Source organism: Peromyscus maniculatus, chromosome 12 (genome assembly GCF_049852395.1).
Source record: "Peromyscus maniculatus bairdii isolate BWxNUB_F1_BW_parent chromosome 12, HU_Pman_BW_mat_3.1, whole genome shotgun sequence".
Taxonomy (NCBI): Eukaryota; Metazoa; Chordata; class Mammalia; order Rodentia; family Cricetidae; genus Peromyscus; species Peromyscus maniculatus.
The window spans coordinates 61,421,406-61,447,449 of record NC_134863.1 but is presented as its reverse complement, the minus strand read 5'-3'; the positions used below and the strand labels follow the sequence as shown (position 1 = coordinate 61,447,449).

The window sequence follows — 26,044 nt, the reverse complement described above, 5'->3', positions numbered from 1 at the left end:
ACAAATCTAAATTTTAATTAGAATACAACATTGTGGTACAAAAAGTTGCTTCTTTTCCCTGTTCTGTCTTTCGATGACTCAAAAACTCAGAAAATAATTTTTTCTTATGAGTGACAGTAATATTTTTTCCAAAACAGAATTGAGATCAAATAACTGTAATTTTTTCCATCAACATTTTCACTTACTTTTCTACCTTGGTAGACAATGGATATCTTCTTTACTGAAGTGACATTATCCAGTTGCATGATTAAAATATGCCAAGAGACTGCCTCTGAATACATCTTCAACTAGAGTATGGTCTATGTAGACACACATACACTTACAAAAAGAAGTGTTCATTTATGAAAAGAAATGCTACAGTTATTTCTTCCTCGTACAATTTCATGATATGATTGAAAACAACTTTCATTTTCTTTGTTTGCATGAAGTGAAATACAGAAGTATTACTACATTTACCTGGAAGAGTCCAAAATATATTTTAATCAATTCCATTGATGATGTATGTAAATAATGAATCAAAATGAATAAGAAAAAATTTTAAGCCAATCAACATAAAACATCCATTTAAAATGAGGATTATATTTGAGCATGCATAATCATAGAATGCCATAAAATTCTAAGAAAATAATATTTTTCCACTCATATATTTTCAATTAATTTATTTAAGTGGTATCAGCCAAAAGGTTAATTAAGAAAGGAAAAAATAATTAAATACAATGATATAAACTAAGTTTTCTTCACTGGAAATATGAATTGCCAAGCTTATATTCTGTGAAGATTTGTCATGTATGAAATATCATCAAATGGACAGATGATAAAGAAAATTTTCACTTTCATATTTCAAATATTGTCAAGTAGTTAAAAAATACTCCTTAAATTTTATGAGTTTCCTATGAGTAACTAGTTACTTAATATTAGATGATTTTTTTCATAGCTATTACTATGGAATCAGAGGCACTCTTTAGGTTGCTATTGTCAATGTTTACTTTAGAGGTCATCATCGCAATTCACACATACGGGAATGTAATTCTGGAAGCGTCACGAAATATCACACAGATTATTAAATTGATATTTCCTATGTAGTCTATGCTGACCCTGAACTAGTGAATTTTTTTCTTGACTCAGCCACATTAATACTGAGATTTCAGATGTGCCTCACAAAATTGAACTTGAGGCAACACATTTTAGATTACTGATTTCTCTAAGTTTTAAGGTTTTTCTGCCAAGTTACTGTGAGCCTGACATTTATATTTATTATTTTTATGTTGATTTAAGTCTGAATAATATTGAAATGTGTTGTTAATCTGTGGCTATTGTAAAAAAAATGAGGACATAAAGATGTATGAGTGTTCTGAATGAGACCTACAGAAACATTAAGGTGCTGCTGACCTCTGATAAAGCTGCGGCCAATTTCTCAGATCGTTCTTTGCTGAAGAATTTGGGACATTGCCTGGGAATGATCACATTAGCTAAAAATAAGCCCATCTTGCACACGGACTTGGATGTGAAATCTTTGCTGCTAGAGGCTTACGTTAAAGGACAACAAGAGTTGCTTTACGTAGTGCCCTTTGTTGCCAAAGTTCTAGAGTCCAGCATTCGTAGTCTGGTTTTTAGACCACCAAACCCCTGGACAATGGCAATTATGAATGTATTGGCTGAGCTGCACCAGGAACATGACTTAAAGTTAAACTTGAAGTTTGAAACTGAGGTGCTCTGTAAGAACCTTGCATTAGACATCAATGAGCTCAAACCTGGAAACCTGCTGAAAGATAAAGATCGCCTGAAGAACTTGGATGAACAACTCTCTGCTCCAAAGAAAGATGTCAAACAGCCAGACGAGCTTCCTGCAATCACGACAACAACAACTTCAACAACACCAGCTACCAGTACTACGTGTACAGCCACAGTTCCACCACAGCCTCAGTACAGCTACCACGACATCAATGTCTATTCTCTTGCAGGCCTGGCACCACACATTACTCTAAACCCTACAATCCCTTTGTTTCAGGCTCACCCACAGTTGAAGCAGTGTGTGCGGCAAGCAATTGAACGGGCTGTCCAGGAGCTGGTCCATCCTGTGGTAGATCGGTCAATTAAGATTGCCATGACGACTTGTGAACAGATAGTCCGAAAGGATTTTGCCCTGGATTCTGAGGAATCTAGAATGCGAATAGCAGCTCATCACATGATGCGGAACTTGACGGCTGGAATGGCTATGATTACTTGCAGGGAGCCTTTACTGATGAGCATATCTACCAACCTAAAAAACAGTTTTGCCTCAGCCCTTCGTACTGCATCCCCACAACAAAGGGAAATGATGGATCAGGCTGCTGCTCAGTTAGCTCAGGACAATTGTGAATTAGCTTGTTGTTTTATTCAGAAGACTGCAGTGGAGAAAGCAGGCCCTGAGATAGACAAGAGGTTGGCAACTGAATTTGAGCTGAGAAAACATGCTCGGCAAGAGGGACGGAGATACTGTGATCCTGTTGTGTTAACATATCAAGCGGAACGGATGCCAGAACAAATCAGGCTGAAAGTTGGCGGTGTGGACCCAAAGCAGCTAGCCGTTTATGAAGAGTTTGCACGAAATGTGCCTGGCTTCTTACCTACAAATGACTTAAGTCAGCCTACAGGATTTTTAGCTCAGCCCATGAAACAAGCTTGGGCAACAGATGATGTAGCTCAGATTTATGATAAGTGTATTACAGAGCTGGAGCAGCACCTACATGCCATTCCACCAACTTTGGCCATGAATCCTCAAGCCCAAGCTCTACGAAGTCTTTTGGAGGTTGTAGTGTTGTCTCGGAATTCTCGAGATGCGATAGCTGCTCTTGGATTGCTGCAGAAGGCTGTAGAGGGTTTATTAGATGCCACAAGTGGTGCTGATGCTGACCTATTGCTGCGATACAGGGAATGCCACCTCTTGGTACTAAAAGCTTTGCAGGATGGCAGGGCATACGGATCACCATGGTGCAACAAACAGATCACAAGGTGCCTAATTGAATGTCGAGATGAATATAAATATAATGTAGAAGCTGTGGAGTTGTTAATTCGAAATCATTTGGTTAACATGCAGCAGTATGATCTTCATCTCGCTCAGTCAATGGAGAATGGCTTAAACTACATGGCCGTGGCATTTGCTATGCAATTGGTAAAAATTCTGCTGGTGGATGAAAGGAGTGTTGCCCATATTACTGAGGCATATCTCTTCCATACCATTGAAACCCTCATGAGGATAAATGCTCATTCCAGAGGCAATGCTCCAGAAGGATTACCCCAGCTGATGGAAGTAGTGCGATCCAACTATGAAACAATGATTGATCGTGCTCATGGAGGCCCTAACTTTATGATGCATTCTGGGATCTCTCAAGCCTCAGAATATGATGACCCTCCAGGCCTGAGGGAGAAGGCAGAGTATCTTCTGAGGGAATGGGTGAATCTATACCATTCAGCAGCAGCTGGCCGTGACAGTACCAAAGCTTTCTCTGCGTTTGTTGGACAGATGCACCAACAAGGAATACTTAAGACCGATGACCTCATAACAAGGTTTTTTCATCTTTGCACTGAAATGTGTGTTGAAATCAGTTACCGTGCTCAAGCCGAGCAGCAGCACAATCCTGCTGCCAATCCCACCATGATCCGAGCCAAGTGCTATCACAACCTCGATGTCTTTGTCCGCCTCATTGCACTGTTGGTGAAGCACTCTGGGGAGGCCACCAACACTGTCACAAAGATCAATCTGCTGAACAAGGTCCTCGGTATAGTAGTGGGAGTTCTCCTACAGGATCATGATGTGCGGCAGAGTGAATTTCAGCAGCTTCCCTACCATAGGATTTTTATTATGCTGCTGTTGGAGCTCAATGCACCTGAGCATGTGTTGGAAACCATTAATTTCCAGACTCTTACAGCTTTCTGCAATACATTCCACATCTTAAGGCCTACCAAAGCTCCTGGCTTTGTATATGCTTGGCTTGAGTTGATCTCCCATCGGATCTTTATTGCAAGAATGTTGGCACATACGCCACAGCAGAAGGGTACTCTAAGAGTGCTGCTAGTTCTTTTGCATGATTTCCCAGAGTTCCTTTGTGATTACCATTATGGGTTCTGTGATGTGATCCCTCCTAATTGTATCCAGTTAAGAAATTTGATCCTGAGTGCCTTCCCAAGAAATATGAGGCTCCCAGACCCATTCACTCCTAATCTGAAGGTGGACATGTTGAGTGAAATTAACGTTGCACCTCGAATCCTCACCAATTTCACTGGAGTGATGCCACCTCAGTTCAAAAAGGATTTGGATTCATATCTTAAAACTCGATCTCCTGTCACTTTTCTGTCGGATCTTCGCAGTAACCTACAGGTATCTAACGAACCTGGCAATCGCTACAACCTCCAGCTTATCAATGCACTGGTGCTCTATGTAGGGACTCAGGCAATCGCACACATCCACAACAAGGGCAGCACGCCATCAATGAGCACCATCACCCACTCGGCACACATGGACATCTTCCAGAATCTGGCTGTGGACTTAGACACTGAGGGCCGGTATCTCTTCTTAAATGCCATTGCAAACCAGCTGCGGTACCCCAACAGCCACACCCACTACTTCAGCTGCACCATGCTCTACCTGTTCGCCGAGGCAAACACCGAGGCAATCCAGGAACAGATCACAAGGGTTCTCTTGGAACGGTTGATTGTAAATAGGCCGCATCCTTGGGGTCTTCTTATCACCTTCATTGAGCTGATTAAAAACCCAGCATTTAAGTTCTGGAACCATGAGTTTGTACACTGTGCCCCAGAGATTGAAAAGTTGTTCCAGTCTGTTGCACAGTGCTGCATGGGACAGAAGCAGGCTCAGCAAGTGATGGAAGGGACTGGAGCCAGTTAGATGAACTGTAGCCCTCCCCGGAGACGGCAGCCTTGGTCCCACTGAACCAAGATGATAAACTGAAGAGTCCTTTCAACTCCTCCTGACTTTCCCAGCCCTTTGGTTCTTGGGTGTCGGCCCCATCAATTGCTGGGGTTGGCCTCCTGTCTATATGGGCAAGTTCCAAAGTTTAAATGCATTTTTTTTGACTCTTGGCCAAAATTTAGAAGATGCTGTGAATATCATTTTGAACTTGTGTAAATATATGAAAGAGAAAAAAAAAGATGTAAGAGTGTGCATATTAGTGTGTTTGAAGGAGGTAAATAAAGGGGGAAATCATATTGTAATCTCAAATTTAAGTCATTGAAAATACTAAATTTTTTCTGTCATGCATATTTTCTGCCTTGAAAATACTATTTTATTGAATTGTATTCTAATTGTGGTATCATGAGTCACTATAGCTTAAATTTATTAGCAAACATGTTGATTTTTAATATTCTGTACATCAATACAACACAATGTTATACTTGATGAAACACAGTTGAATTTTCACAATAATATCAGGAGATTCATATGGAAAAATAAGTTTATCTTGGCAAAATATTTTTTCTTTAAGTTTCTAAGCTATCTGATAAAAAGACCATAAGAATCTGTACACACTTTGGTTTGCATTCTTTCAGTTTGCATCTATGATACAAAAACATCCCGAGACAACATATAAATTTCTTGGTTTATTTATGTGTTAATAAAACTACAGGTATAAATAAAGACCAATATAATGTTATATTGTCTTTCTCATCACTTGGAAGTCATTGAAAACTTACCAATTTTTAACTGCAACTCTATCCTAATTCAAGTTTTATGAAGGACACCTGGCCAGAAGTTACATATGTCCACTCCTATATGTGATGGGATTCTAATGTCAAAAAGTGATAATAATAAACTATAATATCATGAATAATTATTACAATTGTGGTTTTAAAACTTTAAAAAGGTTTTGATTTAAGAAAAATTACTAGAGATGAGAATATTGAAATAATGTGCCTTATTACATTAAATAAACATGTTAAAGTAGGGACTAGACAGATTTTTTTTATCCTAACATGACACAGTCATAAAAACAAAAAATTATATATATATATATGTTTGTGTTTACATTTTATATATTTAATTTTAATTATTACATTTTATTAAAATATATTACATTTTATATTGCATTTTAATTAAAGATAATAAAGTATGGACTATACATATTATTGTGTCCTCAAATGACACATTCATAACAACAAAAGAACAATTTTATATATGTGTGTACATATTTACATATTTATTTCTTACATGTACACTGTTATTTAAATACATGAATTAGTTTTCGAGTTAATGTGTTATCAGTGACACCAAACAATATATATTTACTTTTAGTTCTATTTTTTGGGGGGTGAACTGCTTGAATAACGTATATAGGATTTTTAAATACCTGTAGTTAAATTCTTTTTTTTCTCACACAGAAAAATATGAGTAAGAACTGTACATTGCAGCTTTGCCTTCAGCCACATCACTGAGATATATTGAGTACGGTGACTCAAAGGCTATGAAGCTCACACTGGATTTCAGTGTGCGTCTTTAAAACTCCAGGCATGGTGCAATTTTCTGAATTATTCACACATAATCACTACAGGGTATTACACTTACGCATCATGGAAAAGTGCCTTAGAGCAGACAGGCATGAAGAGCCTTGCCTATGGGTGGAATGCATTAGTATGATGATAACACAGCATTCACTGCCTTAATGTGTTAAATTTACCTATTCGCTGATGGTGGCCCAGATAATGATGATTCCAGATGTCTACAGTGAGCATTTAATCATCATTTTCTTCACTTATTTGTTATTAGACGAATATAGACTCTAAAATGAAGAAGAAAAGGACTAATCCAGTAAGTGGTACTGATTCTACATTACAGAGTCAGTTAGACATGTCCATCAGAAGCATGCCCAGCAGAAATCATGGATTAAGTAAGTTCTATGTTTTAAGCTAAGAAGAATACTATAATTACTTCTGTAAATAGCCCATTTTTAAAAAGAAAATACTTTCTATCCCAAAATCTAAGAGATTTAAACTGAGATACATGTGAAATAAGGTCTCAGTTTAAAAACTATAATTGAAGTGCAGATTAAGTTTAGCATAAAATAACAGCTCAGGTTTACAAAAATAAAAGAATTTTGATATTCTATAGAATTACAAAATTTAAAACATTGCCCTTTGATAAATGAAGTTAGGAAAAATATACCATTTACGTATTTTTATAGTGTTTTACTACATTTATAAAACTGATTGTCATGTGAATACCTATCCTCTCAATTAAAAATCTAGTGAGCTTTCACAATTCAAACATGAGACTAGTGGCACAAGCCTTGATGTATGTGAAGACTTGATGCTAGACTGAGTTGACTATAAATGGCATTTTGAAATAATTTCATTTTCTTTAACAAGAATGCAGCTGGTAGAACTACAAAGGGCCAGATCCTGTAGGATATATAAACTGCAAATGTGCACTGATGTCTAATGAGAACGTATACTTTTCTTAGAAAAACAACCTCATAATGCTCCAAAAAGTCTGTTCAAAACCAAAATAGGAAACAGCATAATCTGTAAAGAAAAGAAAAATGGATACAATCAAAAAATGTTACAGCCAGGCGGTGGTGGTGCATGCCTTTAATCCCAGCACTCGGAAGGCAGAGGCAGGTGGATCTCTGTGAGTTCTAGGCCAGCCTGGGCTACCAAGTGAGTTCCAGGAAAGGCACAAAGCTACACAGAGAAACCCTGTCTCGAAAAACAAAACAAACAAACAAAAAAAATGTTACAAGCACCAGGAAAGGCTATTTGTATTTGTCTTATCTACTTTTCTATTGCTGTAAAGCAACACAATGACCAAGGCAACTTATAAAAGAAAGTATTTGATTTGAGACTTGGTGTTCCAGAGGGTAGTAGAGTCCATGCATGCATGAGTTTGTAGCTCTTCCCGAGAGCTTACATGTTGAGACAACAGTCACAAAGTAGAGAGAAGCTAACTGGGAATGGATTTTTAAATGTGAAAGCCCATCCACAGTAACACATCTTCTCTAGAACCACACCTACCAATCCTTTCCAATCAGTTCCAAAAACTGTAGAGTAATAAGAATTCAAATATGTGAGCATATGGGGGCCATTCTCATTCAAACTGACCACAGTATTAGTTTTAAGGCAATGAATGTAGACAAATTGCTAAATGGACTTATTAAATAAAAAAATAAAAATAAAAAAAAACACACAAACACAGAGCCACATTTAGGGGTGAAAACTTGAGAGATCAGAGGAATAGAAAAAAAACACAGCTAACCTCACCTCACTGACAACTCAGTCTCAAAAGAGAGCTTCTTCCTGTATACCCACACCTATATTCCTTTTGGTTTTATTAACTCATTTGCTCTCTCAGACCAGCTGCATCACTTCCTCTTCCTACCCAGCTTTGTCACTTCTTGTCTGTCTGTACAGACCTCCAGACCTCTATGGTTAGTGCTGAGATTAAAGGTGTGTGTCACCAAGGTTGGTTCTGTTCCCATGTGTGGCCTTGAACTCACAGAGATCCAGACAGATCCCTGCCTCCCAAGTGATAGGATTAAAGGGGTGTGCTACCATTGCCTGACTTCTATGTTTACTTATAGTGGCTGGCCTTTTCTTCTGATCCTCAGATAACTTTTATTGGGGAACACAGTATATTGGGGGACACAATACAACACCACAAATGGAAAATGTACACAGAGGGAATATAGAGTGAGAAGGGACAGAAGCAGACTGAAGGCAAGTTTAAGAAACATGATTTGTGGCCAATTCATTGTGTAAATGTGCAGCTTGCATGTACTTCCCAAGACAGGAAATGATGGTCAACATGGAAATAGGATTTAAGATGAAAGTCCAGGGAGCAGACTCAAGGGATATCCCCACCAGTGAGAATCCAGGTTGTACCAAAAAGCTAACAGTAACTCTCCTTTTCTAACCAAGTACATTACATCATCATTTTGATAAATTTCATGTTGGTTTGATAAGAGCTGAATTAAGTAAAAATAAAACAGTTTTCTGGACTTCGTGAAACCCACCTTTAGTGCAAGCATTCTAGAGTGAGAGGCTGAAAGATATCTGTGAGTTGAAGCAAGCCTGGTTTACACAGTACAAGTTTCAAGTCTACCAGAAGTATAATGAGACTCTGTCTCAATTAATTAATAAATTAATTAAGAAGGGAGGAAAGAGTTTTATTAATTAAGAAAGAAGTAAGGAGAGAGAGGAGAGAGAGAGAAAGAGAGAGAGAGAGATTTTGGCAAATATTTTTTTGCAGTTTTCATTATGGTAATTCAGTTAATAATCTTCAAATTAGCTAAAATAGTTGTGTGAATAAATTCATTCAATTTTCACTGTTCTTTACTTTAACAAATAAAATCTATACAATAACAATGATACTGAATGGAAAATTGAAAAATACATATGATTTTTATAATATGCACCTAATTTTAGTCAATCTATGTCGATATAGACTATTTTACTATATGTGCCCATTATATTTCTTTGACAATAACTAAGAAATACAAGCCAAACTATAATTAAATGCATATTTTTACATATGTTTTTCTTTAGCTATGGAATTAATAGGTTATTTTCTCAATTTTATTTCATAGAAATACTATATCAGAATATTTTATTTTGTACCCTTAGGAGTGCAGAATTTATGTAATTCTTGATTGGTTTCAGGCTGAAACGCACAAGAAAAATAAAATGCAATAAAAGGAGGTAATTTTATTTTAGGAAATATACTTTCTGGGATTTGTAATATAAAATCATATTTTAAAGATTAAATAACTTTAAATTAAAGATTAATAAATTAAATAATACCCACACCAATATTGTATTTCTATATATTCCACTCCCTAGCTTTCTGAAAGGGGAGATTTTGTACTAAAAGCTGATATTTTAATTTTATAACACTGAAAATATTTTAAAATTGACAGGTTGATACAGGTTTATGAGTTGTAACTCATATTTGAGTAGTGATATATTACTAATCATTATATGTGTTTTTGATAAAACTGACATGCTTTTTAGTAATTTTTTTTCAAGACAGGGTTTCTCTGTGTAGCTTTGCACCTTTCCTGGAATTCACTTGGTAGCCCAGGCTGGACTCAAACTCAAAGAGATCTGCCTGCTTCTGCCTCCCAAGTGCTGGCATTAAAGGTGTGTGCCACCACCGCCCAGCTTGCTTTTTAGTAATTTTAACAAATATTTTTATATTATTTCTAATTTTGGACGGTAACAACACATTAATGGTCAACAATAATCATAATGAGTAATTTCTTAGACATTTTCTTAGAATAAAAGCTTTTTTACTTATTAATATTCAAAATTGAGGCAAGAGTTTTACCGTGAGTCTGAAGATGATCTGTACTACATATTCAGAACCAGGGGAACATTTGGCATTCTAAGGTGAGGCCTAAATTTCCACATAGAATCTGAGATACCTGAAGAAAGAAAGAGAGAGAGAGGGGGGGGGAGGAAGAAAAGAAGGAAGGAAGGAAGGAAGAAAGAAAGAGAAAGAAAGAAAGAAAGAGAAAGAAAGAAAGAAAGAGAAAGAAAGAAAGAAAGAAAGAAAGAAAGAAAGAAAGAAAGAAAGAAAGAAAGAAAGAAAGAAAGAAAGAAAGAAAGAAAGAAAAGAAAAGAGAAAAAAATCAAAACAAAGAAACAAACAAACAAACAAAAAACAAAAGCCGGTAAACTAAGTAGAAACAGCAAGCTAAGTGAAAACACCTGCTACAGTGCAGTCTTGGCATCCCAGAGCTGGGGCTGTTGAATGTAGTTCCAGTCAACACAGCTCTGGAATGCACTGCATGCTTAGGTTTGGGTTTCACAGACCCAAGAGGGGGGTGAGTCCAGCTGCCAGAGCCATGCGGCAGTAGTAGCTCAGCACTTTAAAGTTTTGCTCATGAAGACAGAAAAGGCTAGAGATATATAGTAAAGCAGGTTCAAACAATATGTGTGTGTGTGTGTGTGTGTGTGTGTGTGTGTGTGTGTGTGTGTGTGTGAATATATATGAATAATTGACATAGAGAAGGAAAATACACAGGAAGTCTGGATCCTGTGTGCTGTGTTAACTTTGAATTTTTTGAATGTTGGTGAGTGAATGACAGTTGCTGAGAGACATGAGATTGTAGGAGGGACTACTGAAATAAACCAGTCTAAAGTCTTTAGGAATGCATTAACTTTAAAATAAAAGTTAAAAAATTTTATTGTGTTGGGTAAGAGATTATGCTTTTGTTCCCATAGGAAACAAAAGGCTGTGGATTCATTAGAGATCAGCTTTGATTGAGAGAGACCTCCTGAAAAATTTTGACAACATACATAAAGAAATAAACCAAGAAAAAAACTACAAGACATATGACATATTTTTTACCAGCTCAAACATAAAAAAAAAAAAAAAAAAAAAAAAAAAAAAAAAAAAACCTATCATCTTTGGCTGGCCTCTGTACAACACATAGTCCCTACTTGTGTTAATGCTGATACGTATGTTACCTTTAAAAGTTTATGTGTTTTCAGATCAAGGGAATCAAACACCCATGAAAATGAATGGCCCAGATGATCCAGCTTCTCAGAGTGCCTCTGTTGTAGTTTCCTCAGTGTTCTGCATCCAGAATAGTTTCAAGGCTGTTGATTGAGATTTTACAGCCTTACAGACTATTCTAGTCAGGATTGATGGTAAGGCTTGTACTTGATCACTGCACAGGCCTTGGACAACAAATGTTAAAGCTAGTTTTTCCAGAATGTGACCACTATCTCAATTTTCTCAGGTTCCCTAGAGATGACTTTACCTACAGACAACAGAAAGCAGTCTAGAGAATAAAACACCCATGTTTCCAAGTGGTGGAGTGGGTAGTCTTTGGTTATTCAGTGGGTAATGGATATGTGTCATCATTTAGGGGGAATATGGAAACATAGAATAAAAAGACAACTATTAACCTCAAATATGTTACATTTGGTGAATTTTGGTATATTGATACAAATTTAAAGGTTTTTTTTTTGTTAGACAGTATGTATGTTTCTACTCTTGATTGGGATATGGTGCCTATATAGCTCATTTAAAAATATAATGTATAATTAAGAATAATACCTGTATAATAATGCAAGTTAGTAGTTAGTCATCTATAATAATCAAACTTGTAGCCATATTAGGTATGTTTTCAAAGTTAAACATGTATAATTAGATAGATAGATAGTCTCCAAACACTTCAAAGACCCACAGAATATGGCATTTAAGATGTTTAATAACCTGAGACTTTTCATGACAGTGAGAGACATCCTGGAAACACCAATTTATTTCAGAGAAAATGATGTGCATCAAAGAAACTCCATATGGAGTTTGCTTTTATTGCAGCAAAGGTAGCTATTAGGGCAAGAAACTGTTCTTGCTTTGACTGCTGACAGTTTGTTGTATAAACTAGACAGGACACAAAGGCAAACTATTGTTGAACTTTACCAAGATAAGGCTTGACAATCCTTCAAAATTCCTGCTTCAAAGAAAAGTCTTCCAGATATTCTGGTGGACACAAATGAAAGGGACCGTTGAACTTGGCCAAAGCAAGGTAGGACAGTCCTTTAAAATTCCTGCTTCATAGAAATGCCTCCCAAATATTCTAAGCCTTTAGGTCATAGTTGGATGCCCCAATGCTGCAGTGGAAACTTGGGTGACTGTCCAGGCAGCCAGATGTCTCTGCTGGTTCTAGTTTTGGAAGTTGCTTACACTGTACTTCCTGTTTATTCAGTTAATATTATATCTGTCTGGGGTCTTTGATGAAGTTGAAAACTAGAAAGTTATAGTTATTCTTTTCTTTAGATGTGATAGAAGGTAAATTAGGTACAAAACTTTGAACTCCTCAAGATAGGGTAAATAATGGAACATTTTCTTTGAATTTGCAAAATACAAATGGACTGCACATTGTGCATGTAATCCTTACTTGATAATTGTTCTAATTTTATATAATATTGATTTGTTACATTTAAAACATTTCTTTTTAGACCAAAAGGGGGAAATGTTGTGGAAATTATGTAAAGATATATTACATTTGTTTATGATGTGGAATATTACTCTAACTGTGTAAAGGTATGTTACATTTGTTTATGATGCATTTGTTTAATGATGTGTATTTAATTAGGTAAAGATTTTTTTTATATACCTTGCTTGTCTAAGGCACCTGATTGGTTTAATAAAAAGTTTAATAGCCAATAACTAGGCAGGAGAGGAATAGGTGGGGCTGGCAGGCAGAGAGAAGAAAGAGAAGATGAAGAGAGAACAAGAGAGAAAGTGAAGGAATTGCCTGGGACCAGCCAGGCAGCCACCACCCAGCAGACATAGAGTAGGACATACAGAAAGAAAGGTAAAAATCCCCAAGGCAAAGTATAGATGAAGAGAAATAGATTAAAATAAGCGCTAAGATAAGGCCAAACATTTGTAACTAATAAGATGTCTCCATGTCATGATTTGGGAGCTGGCTGGTGGCCCAAAAGAGACTTTTAAATTAGTTATTCTAATTTCTCATCCAATAGTAAATTTTACGCAGTATGTGTATCCTGATACAAAATGGTTAGAAAAGACCAGTTTTATGCATACCAAATGTATGCATGAAGCATATATTTCAATAAATGTATTGCATTTCACCACTTACTACCATTTACAGACTTAGCACCATAGATAAAGACCTCTGGGCTACAAAAGATTATGAATTCACAAAATAAAAATGATCTATACCATCTTCACACTGTCTCTGTTTTCCCTCTTGTCATTCAGTTGTACATTAGTCAGAAAGATATTTTAAAACAGAATTAAGACATGTTTCTTCTTTGCAAAGCATTTTCAATATATCTCCATCATACAGGCCATCCAAAAGCAAAAGCGATACCTCATAGAGATAATATATAGACAGTTCAGTTAGTAAGCCTTTAAAATACAGAGTCAAACTGTGTATCATTTGAGAAGCAAATCCAAACAATATACTCTACCATGATACTGAAATGACATAAATTCAAACCACCAACCAAAGCAAATGCTGGCAGTTTATATAGCAACATGGAAATCTGTTAACTGGTAGAATTATAAACTATCCATTGTCAGTAATAGCAGTTTGTTTCTTTTTATCTATTCTGTACTTGCCTACTGAGCTACAATGTGTCCCTACAAAAGTCTTTTTTCTGAATGTTTACAGCCTCTTTATTCATAAGACTGCCCAAATTTGAACCAACTGAAATATCCTTTGGCAAATGAATAGGAAAAAAATACTGGGCTCATTGTAGCAGTGGAATACCATTTAGCACTAAAAATGAATGAGATAAGAAATCATGAAAAATACGTGGATAACAGGGAACATAGACAATCTATGAAAACCACAGTGCGTTTGAGTGATGGTGCTTCCATCATACAACATCAGGAAGCTGGTGACCTAACTAATTTATTTCACAGCTGTGAGAGATGGAGGTTTAAAGAACAAGTGCTCAACAGTTTTCTCTTGTGGTCTTCTCCTCAATTCACAGGTGGCTCCTTTCTTTTCTTCTCCCTTGTAACCCTTCATATAGTCATCCTCACCTTGTGGTATTTTTCTCTCATTTCTTCTATGGCTGCAATCAGATCATAATACATCATATACCATATGATCCAACTTAAATCTAACTAGCTGGATAAAATCTCCAACACATTTTCATGGCTGTTTGAGGCTCAAATAATTTATAAGTTTCAGTTTTTTTCTTTAACCTATGACGCTACATATTATAATATAACCCGGGAGCATACTGGAGAAGGGACAACTATAAATAATGATAAGTGATTTCCATGTGTTAGGATGGAAAGATTGATGAGTCCATGGCATGCAGTGGATTGGGCATGGTATAACAATTGTATACAACAGTAATAGAGGACACATATTACTATCATTTGTCTAAGCCCAGTAACACTGAAAAACAAGAATAACTTTTAATTTAACTATAGACTTTCAACAAAAAAAAAAATCAATGTGTCATGGTGGTCCACAGACTAACAAATTTACCATTATGACTGTATTTTATAGAATCAGTGTGTATTTCCTACCAAATGTTACTGTAAACATAAAAATATTCTAAAATATAAATGTCTTCAAAAGACACAGTCCTTTATGTGTTTACAAAGAATGTGAATTACATATTGTTCTTGTGCAACAGGCATTCTGTCTCCATCACACTCTCTAAACCACAGAAGTACATCCTAAGCCACTTGCAATTTATCAATATTCTTGTGATGCCCTTCATACACAAAGTACTGCCATGTATAGTCCATGTAAGCTCTTCTCTGCTCCATTGAGAATGGCTTTGCACATCTGTCCATATGGCCATAACCCCCTCCTGTGACTAGGAATAGCGGCTGATGGAACAGCTGTTCGGGTGTAAGATCTGAGACTCTTAATAGAGCGAAATGTACAATCTGGAAACAGATCCCCAACTAGCCTATTGTCAGGAGAGATCTCAAGTGACTAGAAATAAATATGCAAAACAACCCAACTCTACCTAAAACTATATTCATTTCCTTTGTATGTGACTTTCAGGTTGAACAAAATACCAATGTTGAAAATATTCTTGTAAACATGTATATAACTTAGAACAGTAAAGATTTCAGGACTGATCCCTTAGCACTCAAGCAGTCACAACAGAAAGAGAGTAAGCTTGGAAATTTTATAGTCCCACATGAATTAATAAACACAAAGATTCAGATTTTATATTGTTTCATATCTGATGGATTATTTCAACATGTTAATGTGAGGAAGAGAGAAGTATTCATACTATAGCAAATTGTTATCAGCTGGAATGTCTAATTCTCTGAACCATAAGAATCTTTAAATTGTAAGGTCTTTTTGAACAAAGGAAATATGTTATGAAAGATAGTCTGCAACCCAGAATCATTTATTGTGCAGCATTTGCAATAGCCATCATATCTTCTTAATTCTGACAGTATAAAAATTTGTTAAATGGAATGAAAATTCATATATATGTGTGTGTGTGTGTATGTATATATATATAATTACTTTTGACATGAGTTCTTTATTTAGGTTCTGAAATTTTGAGTAATTAAGGAGAAAGGAGAGGAAAATTCTTGTTTATAATATGCTCATCAGAAATCAATCTACATTTAACAAAGGTAGGTTGGAGTGTGATAGAGAGCAAAGAATAATTTTAAATCATAATATTCTTCAAACATTAATACTACTCTTATATCAGTTTTTGCTTAAATTGATCTTTGATGTTACTACTCAACCTCTGGCTGTTATGTCACATTTTAATCAGTCATTGAGGTATAATTTACAGGTTACACAATACTTCCATTGTGAATATTATCTGTGGTAATATTGTGTCCCCCAATATATTGTGCACACTAATAAACTTATCTCTGGTCAGAGAACAGAACAGCCACTAGATAGACTTAGAAGCTGGAAAATGGCGGCACACACACCTTTAATCCTAGCATTCCATAGGCAGAGATCCATCCAGGTCTTTGTGAGTTCAAGGCCACACTGCAAACAGCTAGGCATGGTGACAAACACCTTTAATCCCAGCACTGGAGATCTCATGTCTTGCTTTGGCAAGACACTTGCCTTTAATCTCAGGAAGAAATGGCAGGAAGCAGAAAGGTATATAAAGACCAGGAACTAGAGGCTTTTAAAGCTTTTAGGCTTTTAGCAGCAATTCAGCTGAGATCCATTTGGATGAGGACTCAGAGGCTTCAAGTTTGAGGAAACAAGATCAACTGAGAAGTTGGCAAGGTGAGGTTGGATGTGGCTTGTTCTGTTTCTCTGATCTTTCATCGTTCACCCCAATATCTGGCTCCTGGGACTTTTATTAATAAGACCATTTGAAATTCGCATTACAATTGTCCTCAGTTCAGTGAAGCCATAAAAGTACTTGAATTTAGACAGAGAATATGTTCATAGTTTCATCTTTGAAACTCTTTGTCATTCACTTACTATGGTTTCCAACATCTGCTTTTTATTATTTAAATAACATTTGTGTTTATTCTTTGAGAATTCCAAACAACGGGTTTTGATCATATCCATCCCACTACTTTTGTCACTATATCTAGATTTTCTGAATTGATAAGCTGTTTTTATATAAGTGGATTCCTTTGTCTTTTTTTTTTTTTAGTATTTAGATCATCCTGCACATATTAGTGTTTTGTTCCATTGTGTTGGTATTTATTGTTTCATTGTTTGAAAATATTGATAATAGGAGAATCATTTACCTATTGTTATTCATTTCATTTGCTTTTAGTGAGGAAATACTGTGAACTCTAAAATTTTTGTATGAGATATTACGTAGTTAAATTTGATTATTTCATTTGAGTGAGTATCCAAGAGTACTGCTACTATTGGGCTTAATAGTAATTGTGCAGTAAACTGGGTAAAACGTACTGAATCAAAATTGCACATTCCAAATCTTAAAAATATCTTCTTAACCTTGTAGATTATATTGTTTGGGTATGGTGCTAGCTGACTGTTTTAATTTTCATTCATTCTCTCTTTGCAATTATTTCACAGTTCCTGACATGTATATACTGATTTTGGCACATTTTCACCCATGAGTCTCACTCATCCCTCATTTTTCCCACTGAAACTCTTTTTTCAAAAATAGTCCCTTCCTTCTTTGATAACCCACATCCAGTTGATTTATGGTGGTTTGCTTGAGCATGAGGTAGGGAAGTAATTTACCCAAACTTAACTAATTAGTGTACTGGGGGGATGTCTTTCTGTATGCTGTGAATAAATGTTGAAACCATTTGTTAATAAATAAGGTGATTTGGCCTATGGCAAAGCAGCTTAGGGGCAGGTGGGAAATCTGAGAGAGACAGGAAGGAGAAAATCAGGGCCTGGGGAGAAGCTGGGAGCCACAGCCGGGAGAAGCAATATGTAAAATTATTGGTAAGCCACAAAGCCACATGGTAATGCATAGATTAATAAAAATGGGTTAATTTAAGATATAATAGCTAGGAAGCAAGAAGCCTGACCCATACAGTGTATAAACAATATAAGCCTCTGTGTGTTTACTTGGGACTAAGTAGCTGCAAGACACAGGAGGGAGAGATTCGTCCTGACTGCAGGGCCCAGCAGATCTGGAGAAACCTTCCAGCTACATTAGTATCCACATAATTAAACAAACAACAAAAAATGACTTCCCCTGATCCTTAACACTCATTAATGGTATTGATTCCCCATGAGCTCCTCCTCCAGTTGATGACAGATAAAGCTTTGTGCAGGTCCTCATCAGGTAATGACAGAGTCACTGCATTCATGGGCACAATGGCCGTGTCATGTCCAGAATGCATTGTTTATAGTACATCTGTCTAACCTCTGGCTCTTACATTCTTTCCATTCTTCTGTGATTTTTTTTCCTTAAGCCCTTAGAGGGGTTATCTATATGACCCTTTTAAGATAGAACATTCAACCGTCTCCCATTGTCCACATTTTGATTAGTTATGCATGCTTACATTAACCTGTACCCACGACAAGAAGAGTTTTACTGATGAAAGTTAAGAATATCACTATCGATGGGTACAGACATGAACATAAGGATGATAGTTTGCTATGCACATTTAGCAAAGGAACAGAAATAGGCGCTCCTCTAAGTTCCATGACCTCCCTACTGGTCATAAGTTCTAGACCAGTTTTACAATGTAAGACATGAATTCCCCCTTTAGAGAGGGACAGCTACTATTTAAATCTGATAAAAACATAAAAACTGTTTCAAAGGAGACACGCTTCATGGGTAAATTATGTTATTCCAGAAAAAAATAGACATATAGTGTGCATTTTAATCAAATCTAGTCAATCTGTTTTCTCTGCTCCAAGTCTTCCATTATTCCCCCCAACAAATTATCACCCTCCCTTTTTATTAAAACCTGCGGCATCTACTCATTGCTGCCTATGTCTATGTAGATATAGGACCATCTAATGTAACATCAACTTCATTGCTAAAGAGAATGGCTCTCATCCCTCCAGCAGCCATCAATTGTCGATATCTCCGTAATTGATGGTAGAACTTGACAAGTCCCTTCCCCAGTCTGTGTAGGGACTTTTGTCTGGCTTGATCATGTGAAAGTATGTGCAAGAGTCACAACTGTTGTGAGTTGTTCTATTGTTTTATTGTAGATATCCACTAAGCCTGGCTCTTTCAGCTTTAGGGAGAGGGCATGCAATTATCAGTATGAGGTTTTGGATACATTCCTATATATATTTTTGTTGTTGTTGTTCAAGAAAGCCCCCAAAGACCTCAGAACATTCCAGATTCTTGTCAATTTCCTCGCTTGCTAACCAGCTGGCTTTGTGAGGCCCGGTTGCTTCAGACATCACATACTTTGGTTGTAAGTTGTAAGACATTGGAAAATCAAGCTGGAGCTGAGCTGGGAGTTTCTGCTTCCTTTCACAGGACTTGAACCTTCTATGCAAATTGGACAGGGTCAGGAAGAGTAAGTCATCAGTGATCCTTCCCAGGATCAAGATCAAACCAGCTACAATGACTTGCCTGATAATGGTGCAAAAATGGTACAATTGCGACTTGACTGATATGGGAGTAAGGAATCACATTCTGATTAGACACAATTTACGTTTTATTCATGGTCGGTCATAATGCACTTGTGTTCAAATACTAATTGCCTGTTCACATATTGTGTAGTGTAAAGTATCAGTGTAAATATTTTCCTATTTTCAGTAGCCATTTCTTTTACTCTTTTCATCCTTTGTAATAGCTATTTTGTGTAACCTAGTATAAGGCCTTTAATGATAATTATGTCTATTTAATACATGCAGACATTGTTGTCTTTCTGTCAATAGCTTCATTTGTCTATTGTTTTTATAACTAATATTAATAGCTTTAAAGAAACAATATTTCTTTTCAATTTTAAAGAGGTATAACTTGCCACTTTCTTATTAAGTGTAATAGTTGAAGACACAAGATATTTTTATAGTCTATCTTCAAATATATAGAATAAGGCTTCAAATTCATTAACCTTTTTTTTAGCATTTTTTGGCTTTTATAGGATCTGTAAATTTTCACATAAAGTTGACAATCAGCATTGCACATACTATATATAAACAGCTTATTGGAATTTCCACCATGATTATATTTGATACCTTCAATATATTTAAAAGATACTTAAAATTTCTGTAAACTAATTTAATCATCTCTGTCCTGTGCTTCTATTGGACTGATGGATTTTTCTTAATCCCCCCTTTCCTGTATGTGAAACTTAATGTCATGGATAATAGATGTTATATTTTAATGTCTATTGGGTCTTCAAAGAATCATTCTGTAAATTGATGAGTGTTTTTGAAAAGTAATTAATTTGATTACAGTTCAGTTAGCTCCTTTTAAGACATTTTGTTAAGCTTCTTTAGTTTGAGCACAGATATCCTTTGTTCAGTATTTAATTAGTCCTGCTTTCATAGTAAATCCTTTCTAGAATCCCTGCTGAATAGCCCAAGAATTCAGTTAGGTCAATTCCTCCTTTTTACAAGATATTCAAGTGTTTCAAAACCTTGTGAGGCCTCTGATTTTCAGTCCCCACATTTGAATTATGCTCCAATTGCTAGTCTTTGCTTAGTTTCATGGAGGTACAAATTAGTGGATGGCAGTAGCTGATGATATCACAGAGGAAAAAAGTGAAGACTCGATCTATTTGTCATCTCCTCTGGAGAACTGAAGTGCAGGGTTAAACTTGTCTATAACAATATTTCTTGTGAATCCAAGTCCTATTTAAAACAACCACAGCCTAGCAACAAAATGAGACTCTAGTATCAAAAACACCAAGGGCTTTTGGTGGAGTCTTTTGCCAATGAAATAATTCATTAAACCATATCAGATGGGTTTTTAATTTAGAAATCAATTTTGCAATTGTTGATTTTCCAGTTGACATGCAAAGTGTTTGTATTTCATTTCTCTTTTTCATAGCCTATCCATTCATACATAAATGTATCTTTCCCTTCTTATCAAATTAACTTTTTGGGGTAGACTTCTACATACCCAATTTCCTTTTGAAATTCTATTTTTGTAAACCTTTATTTATCCACTCTTTTATTTTATTCTTATTTTTATATGACACACTGGAGGCAGGATTGAGGGTCTCGGGGCTGCTGGGAAGATTCTATCCCATGAGTTTACACACACAGCCATTTTTTCCCTTTCATTTTGGTATAAGCTCTCATTGATTTGCCTCTTCTGGACTTGAACTTGCTATGATGAAGACTGGATGTGAATTCACTGTCTTTTGTGAGCCCCTTAAGGAGTTAGGATAACAAGCCTATGCCACCTGAACTAATTAAACTTACTCTGAATTTCTTCATTTAGAGATACCTAGTATGAATCATATTTAGCTCATCTTTATAATAATCTCATAATATTCACCCTGATAACCCTTAATCAGAATTGTAAATGTTTACATAAAACCTAATTCAGACTTTTCCTGTACCTCATCATAATTTTGAATGACTATACAAAGAAAGATTTTATGAGCTTACTATAAAAACTAGTGTAGGATTCAAGAGACTAAATCTTTTAAGTAATGGAGAATGGATTGGAAATTATTCAGATATCATTAATGGTAGATTGTTTTCATTTATATTCTTTCAGAATTATTGAAAAATATTGAGCATCCTAAAGAAAGTACAGGTATAATGCTGTGTTAGAAAGTCAGTATGAAAGAGTTCTTATATACTTAAGAACATATTACTTAAAACAAGATAACCAGATAACCTTGAAATAGATAGTTTATTTCTAAAACAATGACAAATATTAAAAACATTTAAGTAAAACATAGAAAGATAACAATGTTATTAAATAGAAATTAAGCTAAAATATTGCATATGTAAATAAAAATGTAAAACATTGAAGGAATTGTTATTTATAAACCATGGGTTGGTAAATATGAATTATTAAATATGTAATATTATAGAAAAAACTGAAAGGCAGAATTTTTGCTGGTTTATTTTAGTGAGGCAGAAGGAGGCAATTGTATTATTCCTAAGAAAAGTCATTGAACGTTGACATTTCTTTGCTGTTTGCTCTACAACACAGCCTCAGTGTTAAATAGGCAGCTATTTACCGTCCAGAATAAGTAGCTCAGTACATTCAGGCTGCTGTAAGGAAACATCACTTCTCAGGCAGCTTAAAAGCAAGAGAAATTGACTCCAATCAAGTCTGACAATTCTATAGGCTAGCGAAGATACACTTTCAGCAAAGAGAAGGCATCTTCCGTTTTAAAGTGATTTTTTTTCTGCTGTTATACATATGAATATATTTTTCCTCAAAGTCTTTTTGGTGTTTTTTATTTTTAATATGACTAAACATGAAAACAATAAAAGTAACTTACTATAATTTCATAGTTCGTATTCTAGCTTATGTTCTATATAGTGTGTTTTCGTCTATAAAAATATTTCATACCCCACAGATATTTAAAATCCTATGTGAAATGCCTCTTTTCTCTATTTTTAACTAGCTGTTTCTTTGAGTCTCCTTTGGTTAGGCCTTAGCCTACCACTCAGCTTTCAACAATCTCCTAAGAAAGTAGATTGGAAAAAGCACAAGGACAAACAGCCAAACTAGTGGAAGCACATGAACTATGAACCAATAGCTGAGGAGCCCCCAACTGGATCAGGCCCCCTGGATAAATGAGACAGTCAATTAGCTTGAACTGTTTGGGAGGCCCCCAGGCAGTATGATTGGGACCTGTCCTTGGTGCATGAGCTGGCTGTTTGGAGCCTGGGGCCTATGCAGGGACACTTGGTGAAGCCTGGGTGAAGGGAGGAGGGGACTGGACCTGCCTCCATTGAATCTACCAGGCTAAGCGGAATCCCCAGGGGAGTCCTTGCCCTGGAGGAGATGGGAATGGGGGGTGGAGGGGTGGGAGGAGGGAGGACAGGGGAATCCGTGGCTGATAGGCAACATTAAATTAAATTATAAAATAAAAGAGAGACAGTTAAAAAAAAAGAAAGAAAGAAAGGAAAGTAGTATATAACCTGATTTTAACTAGTTTCATTAGAAACTGATCACTTGTCTATGTCTGGCCAAGTTGGTGATTACAAAGCAGTCTTGTGATTATTTAGTTAATAAAATTTCTACACAGCCAGTTAAAAATATAAGACTTGGTAAGCTACTGTAGTGTAAGAAATGTTACACTTCTGGGTTAGTCCCAATATCTTTTCAAATCATTTCAGTAGACAAGTAAACATATAATTATCAAGCCTCATGCATTATGGATTTTTCTTTCCTTTAACATTCACATTTCATGCATTGCAATGTTTCTCATCAGGATAGGGTGTGCTGACTCTACAAGGTCTATGCTGTGTATTCATGTGACATACGTAGTTGAATTAAGGGAGAAATGCTAGAGCTAGGCAATTGTGCTTATGTATTTTACAATTAATTTAGTGTAACAATGCTAATTTAAGCCTGCATTGATATTCCATGCTGAAAATGTAATTGCAGTGTACACAGGACAAATAATAAGAATGGCTTACCCGATTTATTATTCTAGAAAAGAATTAGTGTGATGGCCAATTAAAGGATACATTTAAATATAGTTATTATATTGTTTCTCATGCAGAACCAACTCTGGGAAGGTTAAAGGTGTTATTAAAATCATTAATTTGATTCCTTCTATAGATGACATAAAATTATAATAAAATATAATATATGGTCATGGGGGAACATTTTAACGAAGACTTGGAATAACTGGGGGTTATGCCAATTACATGGTACTAATAAGATGGGGAAACTAATGACACGTTTTCTCTTTTATATTCTCAAAGTAATGTGATGCATTTGATAAAATTGATTCTCTATTAAATCCACACACTGAATATACCCACAAATTATTTTGTTAATGTCTTTTGTTAGCAGTTACATTTTTTTGTTTGTCCTACAATATATCACTGTTTTCATTGCAAGTATATGGGGCAACTTTGATCATATAGTGGATAGCACAGCTGCCTTCTAAATGCAGGAAGCAAAAAAAATTTCATAAAATCAAATATTAACACTCCTGTTTTATTTCTATAGAAATGTTAAATCAGCGTAGACAAAAAAGCAGAGGAGCTTAAAATTGTCATGGCATAAGTGGGAATGGACATCACACTTGTTTTCCAAAATCTCATTGTTTAAATATTTTTATTCAAGAAAGAATTACCATGTCTTCTTTCCTTATCTTCCTTGAAGCCCCTGCCAGCAACCTTCCCTCAAACACCTTTCATGCATCTCAACCTTTAGTTGGTAGCGTCTTTTTCTTTGATTATATGTTACATGCATATATATGTATGTGCATATATATGTATGTGCATATATATGTATGTGCATATATATGTATGTGCATATATATGTATGTGCACACACACACACACACAGACATAGACACATAAAAACATGCTTAGTCTATTTTTGGTATTCATGTGTATATGGCTTTCAAGGCTTCATTGAGCAACCAACCAATAAGTGGGCTCATCCGTGGGAGAGTCAAATTCTCTTTCTCCCAGCAGTCGGTATTTGGCTGTAGTTCTTTGTGTATGGATGGGAAACTGAAAGATTCCTCTTCCATGTTAACATAGCTGTTTTTTTATCTTTTGTCTTTTGTTATTCAACTCAGAGGAACATATTGTTTGCATTTGAATTCCTAAAAGAGGGACAGCAGCAATCAACCCCATCTTTGCATATCCTCAATAACATTCTTCCAGATATTTTTTAAACACTAATTGGCCATTTAGTTAAAAAAATGCTATAAATATTACTTTCCTTGCTAATTGTATGCTCATCTAAACACATAAAATTTAATCTCTAATAGCAGAATTTCTTAGAGTTTTTGCATGTGTGTTTGCTATTAAATTCAATGGATTTTGAAACAGATTTCAAGATCTGCCAAAATGAATTTTTAATTAAAAAATGCTGTCACCTAGTAACACTTCTAAGAGTGTTAAAAATGTCTCTGTAAAAGGTTGTTTGTAAAAATCTTTCATTAAAAACAAGTAATTGCCAGTTCTCAACTAACCATTCATGCACAACAGTCTGGTTTAGGGCTGTACCATATAGTGGTTAAATATTTCAGAAGATGCTCATGAGTTTATCAGTAAGATGTATGTGAACTATGTTATCATCCCTTTATCTACCTTGAAAAATAGAAGCTTTCAAAGGGGTACATACATATTTTGATATACTTTACTTTTAATTTTTTAAATAACACATGTCTATTGATCTTTGAAACAAGGTGAGCGTAGATGAATTTCTAAACAGTCTTATTAAATAAGAAACACAGAGCCAAATACAGGCGTGCAAGCTGTAGAGATCAGAGCAATAGCCACCAACTTACCTTAGCTTACCACCTCTCCCAAGAAAGCTTCTTCCTGTCTAAACTGTGCTTTTATTGTCTTCTTGTTCTGCCTTCTCATTGACTCTAAGCCCAGCCACATCACTTCCTCATCACTGCCTTTCTGTACAGACCTCCAACTCTGTATGGTTGGTACTGGAATTAAAGGTGTATGTTGCCACACCTGGCCGTGTCCTTGAACACACAGAGACTCTGCTTGCCATGTGATTGGGTTAAGGGTGTGTGCTACCACCACCTGACTTCTGTTTATGGCTATGACCTCTGATCTTCAGGCAAACTTGATTTATTAAAATACAAATAGAATATCACATTTCAGCACAAAGAAAATATCACCACAGGTGAGTATTGAAATAAGATACATTTTGTACTTTAGTGTGAATACTAAGTTAATTCTGCCACTTTTATATCAACTCTATAATCATACAAGGATGGTAGATCATGGCTTACAGTGACCACTAATGAGTAAGGGAGAACCTCAACGTGAATGTAAGGATGTTGTATTGGTTACATTTCTAATGCTGTGATAATACAATGACTTAATTTAGTCAGAGATATTGCTGTTGTTACTGTTTGGGGACAACATTTACTCCCGTGTATTTATTCATACATTTTATTTACTAGCTTTACTGAATAAAGTGTCCTACCCTAAAATTTGTGCCTTTAAAGTCACCATATTTCAATCAGACTCATGTCGCTATTGACCGTTCAAGCTTTTCATGAAATGTGTCT

General features: G+C 35.7%; 1 pseudogene across 1 annotated transcript; it reads left to right on the top strand.

Moving 5' to 3' along the window:
- Nucleotides 1-1,342: 1,342 nt before the first annotated feature.
- LOC102924777 (CCR4-NOT transcription complex subunit 1 pseudogene) lies at nt 1,343-5,252 on the top strand (annotated as a pseudogene). The gene has a single exon (XR_013043619.1). The product of XR_013043619.1 is annotated as a CCR4-NOT transcription complex subunit 1 pseudogene (transcript).
- Nucleotides 5,253-26,044: the final 20,792 nt, after the last annotated feature.